This window comes from Cydia splendana, chromosome 27 (assembly GCF_910591565.1).
Source record: "Cydia splendana chromosome 27, ilCydSple1.2, whole genome shotgun sequence".
NCBI lineage: Eukaryota > Metazoa > Arthropoda > Insecta > Lepidoptera > Tortricidae > Cydia > Cydia splendana.
This window is the reverse complement of record NC_085986.1, coordinates 1,033,165-1,051,680: the sequence shown is the minus strand read 5'-3', so window position 1 is coordinate 1,051,680 and position 18,516 is coordinate 1,033,165. Positions and strand designations below refer to the sequence as shown.

At 53.3% G+C, this 18,516-nt stretch overlaps 1 long non-coding RNA gene across 1 annotated transcript in view; it reads left to right on the top strand.

Moving 5' to 3' along the window:
* Positions 1-18,516, top strand: part of LOC134803851 (uncharacterized) — a 129,242-nt gene that overhangs the window by 41,221 nt on the left and 69,505 nt on the right. The window lies entirely within an intron of this gene.

Here is an 18,516-nt window from a genome sequence, read left to right as displayed (position 1 = left end):
CGTGTTTGGGGTCGGGCGCGGAGGTGCGCGCCTCGCTGAGCGCGGCCACGATGCGGATACGGACACGATACGGACACGGATGTGACGGGGTGATTTAACTATGCATAATAGCAAGCGTATAAATATTACTTACGTCTACAGCACTATGGATGGCGCGGCGCAGTACGTCGGCGTGTTTGGGGTCGGGCGCGGAGGTGCGCGCCTCGCTGAGCGCGGCCACGATGCGGATACGGACACGATACGGACACGGATGTGACGGGGTGATTTAACTATGCATAATAGCAAGCGTATAAATATTACTTACGTCTTCAGCACTATGGATGGCGCGGCGCAGTACGTCGGCGTGTTTGGGGTCGGGCGCGGAGGTGCGCGCCTCGCTGAGCGCGGCCACGATGCGGATACGGACACGATACGGACACGGATGTGACGGGGTGATTTAACTATGCATAATAGCAAGCGTATAAATATTACTTACGTCTACAGCACTATGGATGGCGCGGCGCAGTACGTCGGCGTGTTTGGGGTCGGGCGCGGAGGTGCGCGCCTCGCTGAGCGCGGCCACGATGCGGATACGGACACGATACGGACACGGATGTGACGGGGTGATTTAACTATGCATAATAGCAAGCGTATAAATATTACTTACGTCTACAGCACTATGGATGGCGCGGCGCAGTACGTCGGCGTGTTTGGGGTCGGGCGCGGAGGTGCGCGCCTCGCTGAGCGCGGCCACGATGCGGATACGGACACGATACGGACACGGATGTGACGGGGTGATTTAACTATGCATAATAGCAAGCGTATAAATATTACTTACGTCTACAGCACTATGGATTACTCGATCTGCTTGGATTACTCGATCGGTCCGAATTGCAATGACTAGACGCGATCGAGCATTCACTAAGTTTAAAAAGCATAGGTGTGATGACAATTGGACCGCTTATAAAACTGCAAGGAATCGATGCAACATGATAGTGCGAGCTGCGAAAAGGAAATATATTCACGATAATGTCATTGTTTCTTCGCCTGCTGACACATGGAAGTTTCTAAAATCTATCGGTGTGGGTAGCTCTCAGTGTAGTTCTAATTCTTTACCATTCCCTTTAAACGATTTTAATAATCATTTTTATAAAACTTCTTCCTTAGACCCCACTACAAAGTCTCTTAGTTTATCTTTCATCAGTACTCTGCCATCTCCTTCTATAACTACATTCTCTTTCACCCCGGCTACTGACGACGAGATACGTAAGGTGCTAGTGTCGGTAAAGTCGGATGCGATCGGACATGACGAGATAAGTAGGTTAATGATAATAAATATCTTAGAAAACATTGTACCAATCATCACTTACATTGTAAATTTTTCATTGTCCTCGGGTATTTTCCCTTCTGCGTGGCGTAGTGCCTTTGTTATTCCTCTCCCGAAAACCCCTAATCCCACTCTACTTAAAGAATTCCGCCCAATTTCTATCCTTCCGTTCCTATCAAAGGTCCTCGAGGCTGTTGTCCATAAACAATTGTCTGCCCACATCTTTTCCAACCATCTCCTCTCACCGCTACAGTCAGGTTTCCGCCCAGGTCACAGTACCACCACTGCGCTGCTAAAGGTCGTTGAAGATGTAAGGCTTGGCATTGAATCTTCACTAGTTACTGTCTTGGTCCTAATTGACTTCTCGAACGCATTCAACGCAGTAAATCACGATCTCCTCCTCGCTACACTTAATCACCTAAATATCTCGTCGTCAGTGGCAGAGTGATTTGCATCCTACCTACAGGGACGCCGCCAGGCCGTCCGAGCTGATCAGTCGCTTTCCGACTGGTGCGACCTAACTTCGGGCGTTCCTCAGGGTGGTATACTTTCTCCCTTGCTTTTTTCCGTTTTTATTAACTTGATTACAACCAAAATTAAGTGCTCCTGCCATTTATATGCTGATGACCTACAACTTTACACCCAATCGAGGCTTGAGGACGTGGATGAGGCTATCTCGAGATTGAATGATGACCTCAATCGCATCTCATCTTGGTCCAAAGACTTCGGAATTGCTGTGAATCCCTCCAAGTGTCAGGCTATCATTATCGGGAATCCGCGTCTGGTATTAAATAAGGACTTCACGTATGTTGCACCGATTCTCTTCGAAAATATTGTCATCCCTTTTTCCACCAAAGTTAAAAACTTAGGATTGCTGTTTGACTGTGGCCTGACCTGGGAACCCCAAGTGTCCGATGTGTGTCGAAGAGTTACGTATACCTTGCGCTCGCTATATAGGTTTAAACATTTTCTACCGATTTCTACCAAAACTCTCCTTATTCAAGCACTGGTGTTACCTGTCATTGATTATTGTGATGTGTGCTGCACTAATGTGACGCAAGAATTACTGGACAAGCTCGACCGACTACAGAACAACTGTATTCAGTTCATTTATGGCCTCCGGAAATATGACCACGTATCCGCCTTTCGCCATAAACTCAACTGGCTTCGTATTCGTGAGCGCAGAAGTCTCAAAAGTTTATGTACCCTGTTCTCCATTCTATTTGACCCAGTGGCGCCAGATTACTTGAGATCTGAATTTAAATTTGTAACTGCCCGACCCGGATGCGAACTTCGCACTGCTCGTAAACTTGTTTTAGCTGTCCCGCATCACCGTTCTAGTGCTATGTCCAAATCATTCACCGTGCAAGCCATCCGTCTCTGGAATGATTTGCCTCTCAGCATACGACAAGCCGATACTAAGTTAACGTTCAAGCGCAAGCTGCGCAAGTATCTTTTTGAAAAGTCTCATAATTAAATCATAGTAAATTAGGAGCAGGTATATATATGTATATATATATATATATATATATATTATATATCATTATTGTATACATATACGTATATATCGTTGTTGTATATATATTTATTTTATCTTCGTATTACATTTATATTTGTACCTATTAATTTTAAGCATCAAGTTTTAGTGTTTTTACATACCCCGCACCAACTATGCTTCTCTGTTTGGCCTAAAGGTTGACTGGTAGAGAATGCCGTGTAGCATTAAGTCCGCCTTTTGTCACTGTATATTTTTTACTGTGCAATAAAGTTTAAAATAAATAAATAAATAAAAATATGGATGGCGCGGCGCAGTACGTCGGCGTGTTTGGGGTCGGGCGCGGAGGTGCGCGCCTCGCTGAGCGCGGCCACGATGCGGATACGGACACGATACGGACACGGATGTGACGGGGTGATTTAACTATGCATAATAGCAAGCGTATAAATATTACTTACGTCTACAGCACTATGGATGGCGCGGCGCAGTACGTCGGCGTGTTTGCGGTCGGGCGCGGAGGTGCGCGCCTCGCTGAGCGCGGCCACGATGCGGATACGGACACGATACGGACACGGATGTGACGGGGTGATTTAACTATGCATAATAGCAAGCGTATAAATATTACTTACGTCTACAGCACTATGGATGGCGCGGCGCAGTACGTCGGCGTGTTTGGGGTCGGGCGCGGAGGTGCGCGCCTCGCTGAGCGCGGCCACGATACGGATACGGACACGATACGGACACGGATGTGACGGGGTGATTTAACTATGCATAATAGCAAGCGTATAAATATTACTTACGTCTACAGCACTATGGATGGCGCGGCGCAGTACGTCGGCGTGTTTGGGGTCGGGCGCGGAGGTGCGCGCCTCGCTGAGCGCGGCCACGATACGGATACGGACACGATACGGACACGGATGTGACGGGGTGATTTAACTATGCATAATAGCAAGCGTATAAATATTACTTACGTCTACAGCACTATGGATGGCGCGGCGCAGTACGTCGGCGTGTTTGGGGTCGGGCGCGGAGGTGCGCGCCTCGCTGAGCGCGGCCACGATACGGATACGGACACGATACGGACACGGATGTGACGGGGTGATTTAACTATGCATAATAGCAAGCGTATAAATATTACTTACGTCTACAGCACTATGGATGGCGCGGCGCAGTACGTCGGCGTGTTTGGGGTCGGGCGCGGAGGTGCGTGCCTCGCTGAGCGCGGCCACGATACGGATACGGACACGATACGGACACGGATGTGACGGGGTGATTTAACTATGCATAATAGCAAGCGTATAAATATTACTTACGTCTACAGCACTATGGATGGCGCGGCGCAGTACGTCGGCGTGTTTGCGGTCGGGCGCGGAGGTGCGCGCCTCGCTGAGCGCGGCCACGATACGGATACGGACACGATACGGACACGGATGTGACGGGGTGATTTAACTATGCATAATAGCAAGCGTATAAATATTACTTACGTCTACAGCACTATGGATGGCGCGGCGCAGTACGTCGGCGTGTTTGGGGTCAGGCGCGGAGGTGCGCGCCTCGCTGAGCGCGGCCACGATACGGATACGGACACGATACGGACACGGATGTGACGGGGTGATTTAACTATGCATAATAGCAAGCGTATAAATATTACTTACGTCTACAGCACTATGGATGGCGCGGCGCAGTACGTCGGCGTGTTTGGGGTCGGGCGCGGAGGTGCGCGCCTCGCTGAGCGCGGCCACGATACGGATACGGACACGATACGGACACGGATGTGACGGGGTGATTTAACTATGCATAATAGCAAGCGTATAAATATTACTTACGTCTACAGCACTATGGATGGCGCGGCGCAGTACGTCGGCGTGTTTGGGGTCGGGCGCGGAGGTGCGCGCCTCGCTGAGCGCGGCCACGATACGGATACGGACACGATACGGACACGGATGTGACGGGGTGATTTAACTATGCATAATAGCAAGCGTATAAATATTACTTACGTCTACAGCACTATGGATGGCGCGGCGCAGTACGTCGGCGTGTTTGGGGTCGGGCGCGGAGGTGCGCGCCTCGCTGAGCGCGGCCACGATACGGATACGGACACGATACGGACACGGATGTGACGGGGTGATTTAACTATGCATAATAGCAAGCGTATAAATATTACTTACGTCTACAGCACTATGGATGGCGCGGCGCAGTACGTCGGCGTGTTTGGGGTCGGGTGCGGAGGTGCGCGCCTCGCTGAGCGCGGCCACGATACGGATACGGACACGATACGGACACGGATGTGACGGGGTGATTTAACTTTGCATAATAGCAAGCGTATAAATATAACTTACGTCTACAGCGCTATGGATGGCGCGGCGCAGTACGTCGGCGTGTTTCGGGTCGGGTGCGGAGGTGCGCGCCTCGCTGAGCGCGGCCACGATACGGATACGGACACGATACGGACACGGATGTGACGGGGTGATTTAACTATGCATAATAGCAAGCGTATAAATATTACTTACGTCTACAGCACTATGGATGGCGCGGCGCAGTACGTCGGCGTGTTTGGGGTCGGGTGCGGAGGTGCGCGCCTCGCTGAGCGCGGCCACGATACGGATACGGACACGATACGGACACGGATGTGACGGGGTGATTTAACTTTGCATAATAGCAAGCGTATAAATATAACTTACGTCTACAGCGCTATGGATGGCGCGGCGCAGTACGTCGGCGTGTTTCGGGTCGGGTGCGGAGGTGCGCGCCTCGCTGAGCGCGGCCACGATACGGATACGGACACGGATGTGACGGGGTGATTTAACTTTGCATAATAGCAAGCGTATAAATATAACTTACGTCTACAGCGCTATGGATGGCGCGGCGCAGTACGTCGGCGTGTTTCGGGTCGGGCGCGGAGGTGCGCGCCTCGCTGAGCGCGGCCACGATACGGATACGGACACGATACGGACACGGATGTGACGGGGTGATTTAACTTTGCATAATAGCAAGCGTATAAATATAACTTACGTCTACAGCGCTATGGATGGCGCGGCGCAGTACGTCGGCGTGTTTCGGGTCGGGTGCGGAGGTGCGCGCCTCGCTGAGCGCGGCCACGATACGGATACGGACACGATACGGACACGGATGTGACGGGGTGATTTAACTATGCATAATAGCAAGCGTATAAATATTACTTACGTCTACAGCACTATGGATGGCGCGGCGCAGTACGTCGGCGTGTTTGGGGTCGGGTGCGGAGGTGCGCGCCTCGCTGAGCGCGGCCACGATACGGATACGGACACGATACGGACACGGATGTGACGGGGTGATTTAACTTTGCATAATAGCAAGCGTATAAATATAACTTACGTCTACAGCGCTATGGATGGCGCGGCGCAGTACGTCGGCGTGTTTCGGGTCGGGTGCGGAGGTGCGCGCCTCGCTGAGCGCGGCCACGATACGGATACGGACACGATACGGACACGGATGTGACGGGGTGATTTAACTTTGCATAATAGCAAGCGTATAAATATAACTTACGTCTACAGCGCTATGGATGGCGCGGCGCAGTAACGTCGGCGTGTTTCGGGTCGGGTGCGGAGGTGCGCGCCTCGCTGAGCGCGGCCACGATACGGATACGGACACGATACGGACACGGATGTGACGGGGTGATTTAACTTTGCATAATAGCAAGCGTATAAATATAACTTACGTCTACAGCGCTATGGATGGCGCGGCGCAGTACGTCGGCGTGTTTCGGGTCGGGCGCGGAGGTGCGCGCCTCGCTGAGCGCGGCCACGATACGGATACGGACACGATACGGACACGGATGTGACGGGGTGATTTAACTTTGCATAATAGCAAGCGTATAAATATAACTTACGTCTACAGCGCTATGGATGGCGCGGCGCAGTACGTCGGCGTGTTTCGGGTCGGGTGCGGAGGTGCGCGCCTCGCTGAGCGCGGCCACGATACGGATACGGACACGATACGGACACGGATGTGACGGGGTGATTTAACTTTGCATAATAGCAAGCGTATAAATATAACTTACGTCTACAGCGCTATGGATGGCGCGGCGCAGTACGTCGGCGTGTTTCGGGTCGGGTGCGGAGGTGCGCGCCTCGCTGAGCGCGGCCACGATACGGATACGGACACGGATGTGACGGGGTGATTTAACTTTGCATAATAGCAAGCGTATAAATATAACTTACGTCTACAGCGCTATGGATGGCGCGGCGCAGTACGTCGGCGTGTTTCGGGTCGGGCGCGGAGGTGCGCGCCTCGCTGAGCGCGGCCACGATACGGATACGGACACGATACGGACACGGATGTGACGGGGTGATTTAACTTTGCATAATAGCAAGCGTATAAATATAACTTACGTCTACAGCGCTATGGATGGCGCGGCGCAGTACGTCGGCGTGTTTCGGGTCGGGCGCGGAGGTGCGCGCCTCGCTGAGCGCGGCCACGATACGGATACGGACACGATACGGACACGGATGTGACGGGGTGATTTAACTTTGCATAATAGCAAGCGTATAAATATAACTTACGTCTACAGCGCTATGGATGGCGCGGCGCAGTACGTCGGCGTGTTTCGGGTCGGGCGCGGAGGTGCGCGCCTCGCTGAGCGCGGCCACGATACGGATACGGACACGATACGGACACGGATGTGACGGGGTGATTTAACTTTGCATAATAGCAAGCGTATAAATATAACTTACGTCTACAGCGCTATGGATGGCGCGGCGCAGTACGTCGGCGTGTTTCGGGTCGGGCGCGGAGGTGCGCGCCTCGCTGAGCGCGGCCACGATACGGATACGGACACGATACGGACACGGATGTGACGGGGTGATTTAACTTTGCATAATAGCAAGCGTATAAATATAACTTACGTCTACAGCGCTATGGATGGCGCGGCGCAGTACGTCGGCGTGTTTCGGGTCGGGCGCGGAGGTGCGCGCCTCGCTGAGCGCGGCCACGATACGGATACGGACACGATACGGACACGGATGTGACGGGGTGATTTAACTTTGCATAATAGCAAGCGTATAAATATAACTTACGTCTACAGCGCTATGGATGGCGCGGCGCAGTACGTCGGCGTGTTTCGGGTCGGGCGCGGAGGTGCGCGCCTCGCTGAGCGCGGCCACGATACGGATACGGACACGATACGGACACGGATGTGACGGGGTGATTTAACTTTGCATAATAGCAAGCGTATAAATATAACTTACGTCTACAGCGCTATGGATGGCGCGGCGCAGTACGTCGGCGTGTTTCGGGTCGGGCGCGGAGGTGCGCGCCTCGCTGAGCGCGGCCACGATACGGATACGGACACGATACGGACACGGATGTGACGGGGTGATTTAACTTTGCATAATAGCAAGCGTATAAATATAACTTACGTCTACAGCGCTATGGATGGCGCGGCGCAGTACGTCGGCGTGTTTCGGGTCGGGCGCGGAGGTGCGCGCCTCGCTGAGCGCGGCCACGATACGGATACGGACACGATACGGACACGGATGTGACGGGGTGATTTAACTTTGCATAATAGCAAGCGTATAAATATAACTTACGTCTACAGCGCTATGGATGGCGCGGCGCAGTACGTCGGCGTGTTTCGGGTCGGGCGCGGAGGTGCGCGCCTCGCTGAGCGCGGCCACGATACGGATACGGACACGATACGGACACGGATGTGACGGGGTGATTTAACTTTGCATAATAGCAAGCGTATAAATATAACTTACGTCTACAGCGCTATGGATGGCGCGGCGCAGTACGTCGGCGTGTTTCGGGTCGGGTGCGGAGGTGCGCGCCTCGCTGAGCGCGGCCACGATACGGATACGGACACGATACGGACACGGATGTGACGGGGTGATTTAACTTTGCATAATAGCAAGCGTATAAATATAACTTACGTCTACAGCGCTATGGATGGCGCGGCGCAGTACGTCGGCGTGTTTCGGGTCGGGTGCGGAGGTGCGCGCCTCGCTGAGCGCGGCCACGATACGGATACGGACACGGATGTGACGGGGTGATTTAACTTTGCATAATAGCAAGCGTATAAATATAACTTACGTCTACAGCGCTATGGATGGCGCGGCGCAGTACGTCGGCGTGTTTCGGGTCGGGTGCGGAGGTGCGCGCCTCGCTGAGCGCGGCCACGATACGGATACGGACACGGATGTGACGGGGTGATTTAACTTTGCATAATAGCAAGCGTATAAATATAACTTACGTCTACAGCGCTATGGATGGCGCGGCGCAGTACGTCGGCGTGTTTCGGGTCGGGTGCGGAGGTGCGCGCCTCGCTGAGCGCGGCCACGATACGGATACGGACACGATACGGACACGGATGTGACGGGGTGATTTAACTTTGCATAATAGCAAGCGTATAAATATAACTTACGTCTACAGCGCTATGGATGGCGCGGCGCAGTACGTCGGCGTGTTTCGGGTCGGGCGCGGAGGTGCGCGCCTCGCTGAGCGCGGCCACGATACGGATACGGACACGATACGGACACGGATGTGACGGGGTGATTTAACTTTGCATAATAGCAAGCGTATAAATATAACTTACGTCTACAGCGCTATGGATGGCGCGGCGCAGTACGTCGGCGTGTTTCGGGTCGGGTGCGGAGGTGCGCGCCTCGCTGAGCGCGGCCACGATACGGATACGGACACGATACGGACACGGATGTGACGGGGTGATTTAACTTTGCATAATAGCAAGCGTATAAATATAACTTACGTCTACAGCGCTATGGATGGCGCGGCGCAGTACGTCGGCGTGTTTCGGGTCGGGTGCGGAGGTGCGCGCCTCGCTGAGCGCGGCCACGATACGGATACGGACACGGATGTGACGGGGTGATTTAACTTTGCATAATAGCAAGCGTATAAATATAACTTACGTCTACAGCGCTATGGATGGCGCGGCGCAGTACGTCGGCGTGTTTCGGGTCGGGCGCGGAGGTGCGCGCCTCGCTGAGCGCGGCCACGATACGGATACGGACACGATACGGACACGGATGTGACGGGGTGATTTAACTTTGCATAATAGCAAGCGTATAAATATAACTTACGTCTACAGCGCTATGGATGGCGCGGCGCAGTACGTCGGCGTGTTTCGGGTCGGGTGCGGAGGTGCGCGCCTCGCTGAGCGCGGCCACGATACGGATACGGACACGATACGGACACGGATGTGACGGGGTGATTTAACTTTGCATAATAGCAAGCGTATAAATATAACTTACGTCTACAGCGCTATGGATGGCGCGGCGCAGTACGTCGGCGTGTTTCGGGTCGGGCGCGGAGGTGCGCGCCTCGCTGAGCGCGGCCACGATACGGATACGGACACGATACGGACACGGATGTGACGGGGTGATTTAACTTTGCATAATAGCAAGCGTATAAATATAACTTACGTCTACAGCGCTATGGATGGCGCGGCGCAGTACGTCGGCGTGTTTCGGGTCGGGCGCGGAGGTGCGCGCCTCGCTGAGCGCGGCCACGATACGGATACGGACACGATACGGACACGGATGTGACGGGGTGATTTAACTTTGCATAATAGCAAGCGTATAAATATAACTTACGTCTACAGCGCTATGGATGGCGCGGCGCAGTACGTCGGCGTGTTTCGGGTCGGGCGCGGAGGTGCGCGCCTCGCTGAGCGCGGCCACGATACGGATACGGACACGGATGTGACGGGGTGATTTAACTTTGCATAATAGCAAGCGTATAAATATAACTTACGTCTACAGCGCTATGGATGGCGCGGCGCAGTACGTCGGCGTGTTTCGGGTCGGGCGCGGAGGTGCGCGCCTCGCTGAGCGCGGCCACGATACGGATACGGACACGATACGGACACGGATGTGACGGGGTGATTTAACTTTGCATAATAGCAAGCGTATAAATATAACTTACGTCTACAGCGCTATGGATGGCGCGGCGCAGTACGTCGGCGTGTTTCGGGTCGGGCGCGGAGGTGCGCGCCTCGCTGAGCGCGGCCACGATACGGATACGGACACGATACGGACACGGATGTGACGGGGTGATTTAACTTTGCATAATAGCAAGCGTATAAATATAACTTACGTCTACAGCGCTATGGATGGCGCGGCGCAGTACGTCGGCGTGTTTCGGGTCGGGCGCGGAGGTGCGCGCCTCGTTGAGCGCGGCCACGATACGGATACGGACACGATACGGACACGGATGTGACGGGGTGATTTAACTTTGCATAATAGCAAGCGTATAAATATAACTTACGTCTACAGCGCTATGGATGGCGCGGCGCAGTACGTCGGCGTGTTTCGGGTCGGGCGCGGAGGTGCGCGCCTCGCTGAGCGCGGCCACGATACGGATACGGACACGATACGGACACGGATGTGACGGGGTGATTTAACTTTGCATAATAGCAAGCGTATAAATATAACTTACGTCTACAGCGCTATGGATGGCGCGGCGCAGTACGTCGGCGTGTTTCGGGTCGGGCGCGGAGGTGCGCGCCTCGCTGAGCGCGGCCACGATACGGATACGGACACGATACGGACACGGATGTGACGGGGTGATTTAACTTTGCATAATAGCAAGCGTATAAATATAACTTACGTCTACAGCGCTATGGATGGCGCGGCGCAGTACGTCGGCGTGTTTCGGGTCGGGTGCGGAGGTGCGCGCCTCGCTGAGCGCGGCCACGATACGGATACGGACACGATACGGACACGGATGTGACGGGGTGATTTAACTTTGCATAATAGCAAGCGTATAAATATAACTTACGTCTACAGCGCTATGGATGGCGCGGCGCAGTACGTCGGCGTGTTTCGGGTCGGGTGCGGAGGTGCGCGCCTCGCTGAGCGCGGCCACGATACGGATACGGACACGGATGTGACGGGGTGATTTAACTTTGCATAATAGCAAGCGTATAAATATAACTTACGTCTACAGCGCTATGGATGGCGCGGCGCAGTACGTCGGCGTGTTTCGGGTCGGGTGCGGAGGTGCGCGCCTCGCTGAGCGCGGCCACGATACGGATACGGACACGGATGTGACGGGGTGATTTAACTTTGCATAATAGCAAGCGTATAAATATAACTTACGTCTACAGCGCTATGGATGGCGCGGCGCAGTACGTCGGCGTGTTTCGGGTCGGGTGCGGAGGTGCGCGCCTCGCTGAGCGCGGCCACGATACGGATACGGACACGATACGGACACGGATGTGACGGGGTGATTTAACTTTGCATAATAGCAAGCGTATAAATATAACTTACGTCTACAGCGCTATGGATGGCGCGGCGCAGTACGTCGGCGTGTTTCGGGTCGGGCGCGGAGGTGCGCGCCTCGCTGAGCGCGGCCACGATACGGATACGGACACGATACGGACACGGATGTGACGGGGTGATTTAACTTTGCATAATAGCAAGCGTATAAATATAACTTACGTCTACAGCGCTATGGATGGCGCGGCGCAGTACGTCGGCGTGTTTCGGGTCGGGTGCGGAGGTGCGCGCCTCGCTGAGCGCGGCCACGATACGGATACGGACACGATACGGACACGGATGTGACGGGGTGATTTAACTTTGCATAATAGCAAGCGTATAAATATAACTTACGTCTACAGCGCTATGGATGGCGCGGCGCAGTACGTCGGCGTGTTTCGGGTCGGGTGCGGAGGTGCGCGCCTCGCTGAGCGCGGCCACGATACGGATACGGACACGGATGTGACGGGGTGATTTAACTTTGCATAATAGCAAGCGTATAAATATAACTTACGTCTACAGCGCTATGGATGGCGCGGCGCAGTACGTCGGCGTGTTTCGGGTCGGGCGCGGAGGTGCGCGCCTCGCTGAGCGCGGCCATGATACGGATACGGACACGATACGGACACGGATGTGACGGGGTGATTTAACTTTGCATAATAGCAAGCGTATAAATATAACTTACGTCTACAGCGCTATGGATGGCGCGGCGCAGTACGTCGGCGTGTTTCGGGTCGGGTGCGGAGGTGCGCGCCTCGCTGAGCGCGGCCACGATACGGATACGGACACGATACGGACACGGATGTGACGGGGTGATTTAACTTTGCATAATAGCAAGCGTATAAATATAACTTACGTCTACAGCGCTATGGATGGCGCGGCGCAGTACGTCGGCGTGTTTCAGGTCGGGTGCGGAGGTGCGCGCCTCGCTGAGCGCGGCCACGATACGGATACGGACACGATACGGACACGGATGTGACGGGGTGATTTAACTTTGCATAATAGCAAGCGTATAAATATAACTTACGTCTACAGCGCTATGGATGGCGCGGCGCAGTACGTCGGCGTGTTTCGGGTCGGGCGCGGAGGTGCGCGCCTCGCTGAGCGCGGCCACGATACGGATACGGACACGATACGGACACGGATGTGACGGGGTGATTTAACTTTGCATAATAGCAAGCGTATAAATATAACTTACGTCTACAGCGCTATGGATGGCGCGGCGCAGTACGTCGGCGTGTTTCGGGTCGGGCGCGGAGGTGCGCGCCTCGCTGAGCGCGGCCACGATACGGATACGGACACGATACGGACACGGATGTGACGGGGTGATTTAACTTTGCATAATAGCAAGCGTATAAATATAACTTACGTCTACAGCGCTATGGATGGCGCGGCGCAGTACGTCGGCGTGTTTCGGGTCGGGCGCGGAGGTGCGCGCCTCGCTGAGCGCGGCCACGATACGGATACGGACACGATACGGACACGGATGTGACGGGGTGATTTAACTTTTATTTTTATTTTATTTATTTATTTAAGAAACAAACAGTCTTTTATAGTTATATATAACACTGGAACTTTTCTTAAAACTAGACTTACAGTTTCCTTAATGAAAATATTTTAACATCATGCTTATTAAGTAGTTTCTACATAGTAAAACAGAGCTATTTGTGCGTGCAAAAACAAAACACAAAAAAAGAAAAGAAAAAAAATTATGAGAATAAAAATATAAGAGTATTATAACAACCTTATGGTATTGTTACTAATTGTTTACAAACTGAATTCTCAGGATTTGTTAACTATGTATTAATAAAGAAATTATAAAAAGCAGTAACATCTAATACTGAGATTATTTCGTTATAGCGCCAATCTAAACATTTGGGTTATTAGTTATTACACTGCATAGATAGTGTTTTAAATCTATTAAGTTTCTCACAGAAAATATCAAGGCTCAGAAATTTTTCGTTGTACAACCTGCACGCCCTTCTAACAAAACTATTTTTTTAACTTTGCATAATAGCAAGCGTATAAATATAACTTACGTCTACAGCGCTATGGATGGCGCGGCGCAGTACGTCGGCGTGTTTCGGGTCGGGCGCGGAGGTGCGCGCCTCGCTGAGCGCGGCCACGATACGGATACGGACACGATACGGACACGGATGTGACGGGGTGATTTAACTTTGCATAATAGCAAGCGTATAAATATAACTTACGTCTACAGCGCTATGGATGGCGCGGCGCAGTACGTCGGCGTGTTTCGGGTCGGGCGCGGAGGTGCGCGCCTCGCTGAGCGCGGCCACGATACGGATACGGACACGATACGGACACGGATGTGACGGGGTGATTTAACTTTGCATAATAGCAAGCGTATAAATATAACTTACGTCTACAGCGCTATGGATGGCGCGGCGCAGTACGTCGGCGTGTTTCGGGTCGGGCGCGGAGGTGCGCGCCTCGCTGAGCGCGGCCACGATACGGATACGGACACGATACGGACACGGATGTGACGGGGTGATTTAACTTTGCATAATAGCAAGCGTATAAATATAACTTACGTCTACAGCGCTATGGATGGCGCGGCGCAGTACGTCGGCGTGTTTCGGGTCGGGCGCGGAGGTGCGCGCCTCGCTGAGCGCGGCCACGATACGGATACGGACACGATACGGACACGGATGTGACGGGGTGATTTAACTTTGCATAATAGCAAGCGTATAAATATAACTTACGTCTACAGCGCTATGGATGGCGCGGCGCAGTACGTCGGCGTGTTTCGGGTCGGGCGCGGAGGTGCGCGCCTCGCTGAGCGCGGCCACGATACGGATACGGACACGATACGGACACGGATGTGACGGGGTGATTTAACTTTGCATAATAGCAAGCGTATAAATATAACTTACGTCTACAGCGCTATGGATGGCGCGGCGCAGTACGTCGGCGTGTTTCGGGTCGGGCGCGGAGGTGCGCGCCTCGCTGAGCGCGGCCACGATACGGATACGGACACGATACGGACACGGATGTGACGGGGTGATTTAACTTTGCATAATAGCAAGCGTATAAATATAACTTACGTCTACAGCGCTATGGATGGCGCGGCGCAGTACGTCGGCGTGTTTCGGGTCGGGCGCGGAGGTGCGCGCCTCGCTGAGCGCGGCCACGATACGGATACGGACACGATACGGACACGGATGTGACGGGGTGATTTAACTTTGCATAATAGCAAGCGTATAAATATAACTTACGTCTACAGCGCTATGGATGGCGCGGCGCAGTACGTCGGCGTGTTTCGGGTCGGGTGCGGAGGTGCGCGCCTCGCTGAGCGCGGCCACGATACGGATACGGACACGATACGGACACGGATGTGACGGGGTGATTTAACTTTGCATAATAGCAAGCGTATAAATATAACTTACGTCTACAGCGCTATGGATGGCGCGGCGCAGTACGTCGGCGTGTTTCGGGTCGGGTGCGGAGGTGCGCGCCTCGCTGAGCGCGGCCACGATACGGATACGGACACGGATGTGACGGGGTGATTTAACTTTGCATAATAGCAAGCGTATAAATATAACTTACGTCTACAGCGCTATGGATGGCGCGGCGCAGTACGTCGGCGTGTTTCGGGTCGGGTGCGGAGGTGCGCGCCTCGCTGAGCGCGGCCACGATACGGATACGGACACGGATGTGACGGGGTGATTTAACTTTGCATAATAGCAAGCGTATAAATATAACTTACGTCTACAGCGCTATGGATGGCGCGGCGCAGTACGTCGGCGTGTTTCGGGTCGGGTGCGGAGGTGCGCGCCTCGCTGAGCGCGGCCACGATACGGATACGGACACGATACGGACACGGATGTGACGGGGTGATTTAACTTTGCATAATAGCAAGCGTATAAATATAACTTACGTCTACAGCGCTATGGATGGCGCGGCGCAGTACGTCGGCGTGTTTCGGGTCGGGCGCGGAGGTGCGCGCCTCGCTGAGCGCGGCCACGATACGGATACGGACACGATACGGACACGGATGTGACGGGGTGATTTAACTTTGCATAATAGCAAGCGTATAAATATAACTTACGTCTACAGCGCTATGGATGGCGCGGCGCAGTACGTCGGCGTGTTTCGGGTCGGGTGCGGAGGTGCGCGCCTCGCTGAGCGCGGCCACGATACGGATACGGACACGATACGGACACGGATGTGACGGGGTGATTTAACTTTGCATAATAGCAAGCGTATAAATATAACTTACGTCTACAGCGCTATGGATGGCGCGGCGCAGTACGTCGGCGTGTTTCGGGTCGGGTGCGGAGGTGCGCGCCTCGCTGAGCGCGGCCACGATACGGATACGGACACGGATGTGACGGGGTGATTTAACTTTGCATAATAGCAAGCGTATAAATATAACTTACGTCTACAGCGCTATGGATGGCGCGGCGCAGTACGTCGGCGTGTTTCGGGTCGGGCGCGGAGGTGCGCGCCTCGCTGAGCGCGGCCACGATACGGATACGGACACGATACGGACACGGATGTGACGGGGTGATTTAACTTTGCATAATAGCAAGCGTATAAATATAACTTACGTCTACAGCGCTATGGATGGCGCGGCGCAGTACGTCGGCGTGTTTCGGGTCGGGTGCGGAGGTGCGCGCCTCGCTGAGCGCGGCCACGATACGGATACGGACACGATACGGACACGGATGTGACGGGGTGATTTAACTTTGCATAATAGCAAGCGTATAAATATAACTTACGTCTACAGCGCTATGGATGGCGCGGCGCAGTACGTCGGCGTGTTTCGGGTCGGGTGCGGAGGTGCGCGCCTCGCTGAGCGCGGCCACGATACGGATACGGACACGATACGGACACGGATGTGACGGGGTGATTTAACTTTGCATAATAGCAAGCGTATAAATATAACTTACGTCTACAGCGCTATGGATGGCGCGGCGCAGTACGTCGGCGTGTTTCGGGTCGGGCGCGGAGGTGCGCGCCTCGCTGAGCGCGGCCACGATACGGATACGGACACGATACGGACACGGATGTGACGGGGTGATTTAACTTTGCATAATAGCAAGCGTATAAATATAACTTACGTCTACAGCGCTATGGATGGCGCGGCGCAGTACGTCGGCGTGTTTCGGGTCGGGCGCGGAGGTGCGCGCCTCGCTGAGCGCGGCCACGATACGGATACGGACACGATACGGACACGGATGTGACGGGGTGATTTAACTTTGCATAATAGCAAGCGTATAAATATAACTTACGTCTACAGCGCTATGGATGGCGCGGCGCAGTACGTCGGCGTGTTTCGGGTCGGGCGCGGAGGTGCGCGCCTCGCTGAGCGCGGCCACGATACGGATACGGACACGATACGGACACGGATGTGACGGGGTGATTTAACTTTTATTTTTATTTTATTTATTTATTTAAGAAACAAACAGTCTTTTATAGTTATATATAACACTGGAACTTTTCTTAAAACTAGACTTACAGTTTCCTTAATGAAAATATTTTAACATCATGCTTATTAAGTAGTTTCTACATAGTAAAACAGAGCTATTTGTGCGTGCAAAAACAAAACACAAAAAAAGAAAAGAAAAAAAATTATGAGAATAAAAATATAAGAGTATTATAACAACCTTATGGTATTGTTACTAATTGTTTACAAACTGAATTCTCAGGATTTGTTAACTATGTATTAATAAAGAAATTATAAAAAGCAGTAACATCTAATACTGAGATTATTTCGTTATAGCGCCAATCTAAACATTTGGGTTATTAGTTATTACACTGCATAGATAGTGTTTTAAATCTATTAAGTTTCTCACAGAAAATATCAAGGCTCAGAAATTTTTCGTTGTACAACCTGCACGCCCTTCTAACAAAACTATTTTTTTAACTTTGCATAATAGCAAGCGTATAAATATAACTTACGTCTACAGCGCTATGGATGGCGCGGCGCAGTACGTCGGCGTGTTTCGGGTCGGGCGCGGAGGTGCGCGCCTCGCTGAGCGCGGCCACGATACGGATACGGACACGATACGGACACGGATGTGACGGGGTGATTTAACTTTGCATAATAGCAAGCGTATAAATATAACTTACGTCTACAGCGCTATGGATGGCGCGGCGCAGTACGTCGGCGTGTTTCGGGTCGGGCGCGGAGGTGCGCGCCTCGCTGAGCGCGGCCACGATACGGATACGGACACGATACGGACACGGATGTGACGGGGTGATTTAACTTTGCATAATAGCAAGCGTATAAATATAACTTACGTCTACAGCGCTATGGATGGCGCGGCGCAGTACGTCGGCGTGTTTCGGGTCGGGCGCGGAGGTGCGCGCCTCGCTGAGCGCGGCCACGATACGGATACGGACACGATACGGACACGGATGTGACGGGGTGATTTAACTTTGCATAATAGCAAGCGTATAAATATAACTTACGTCTACAGCGCTATGGATGGCGCGGC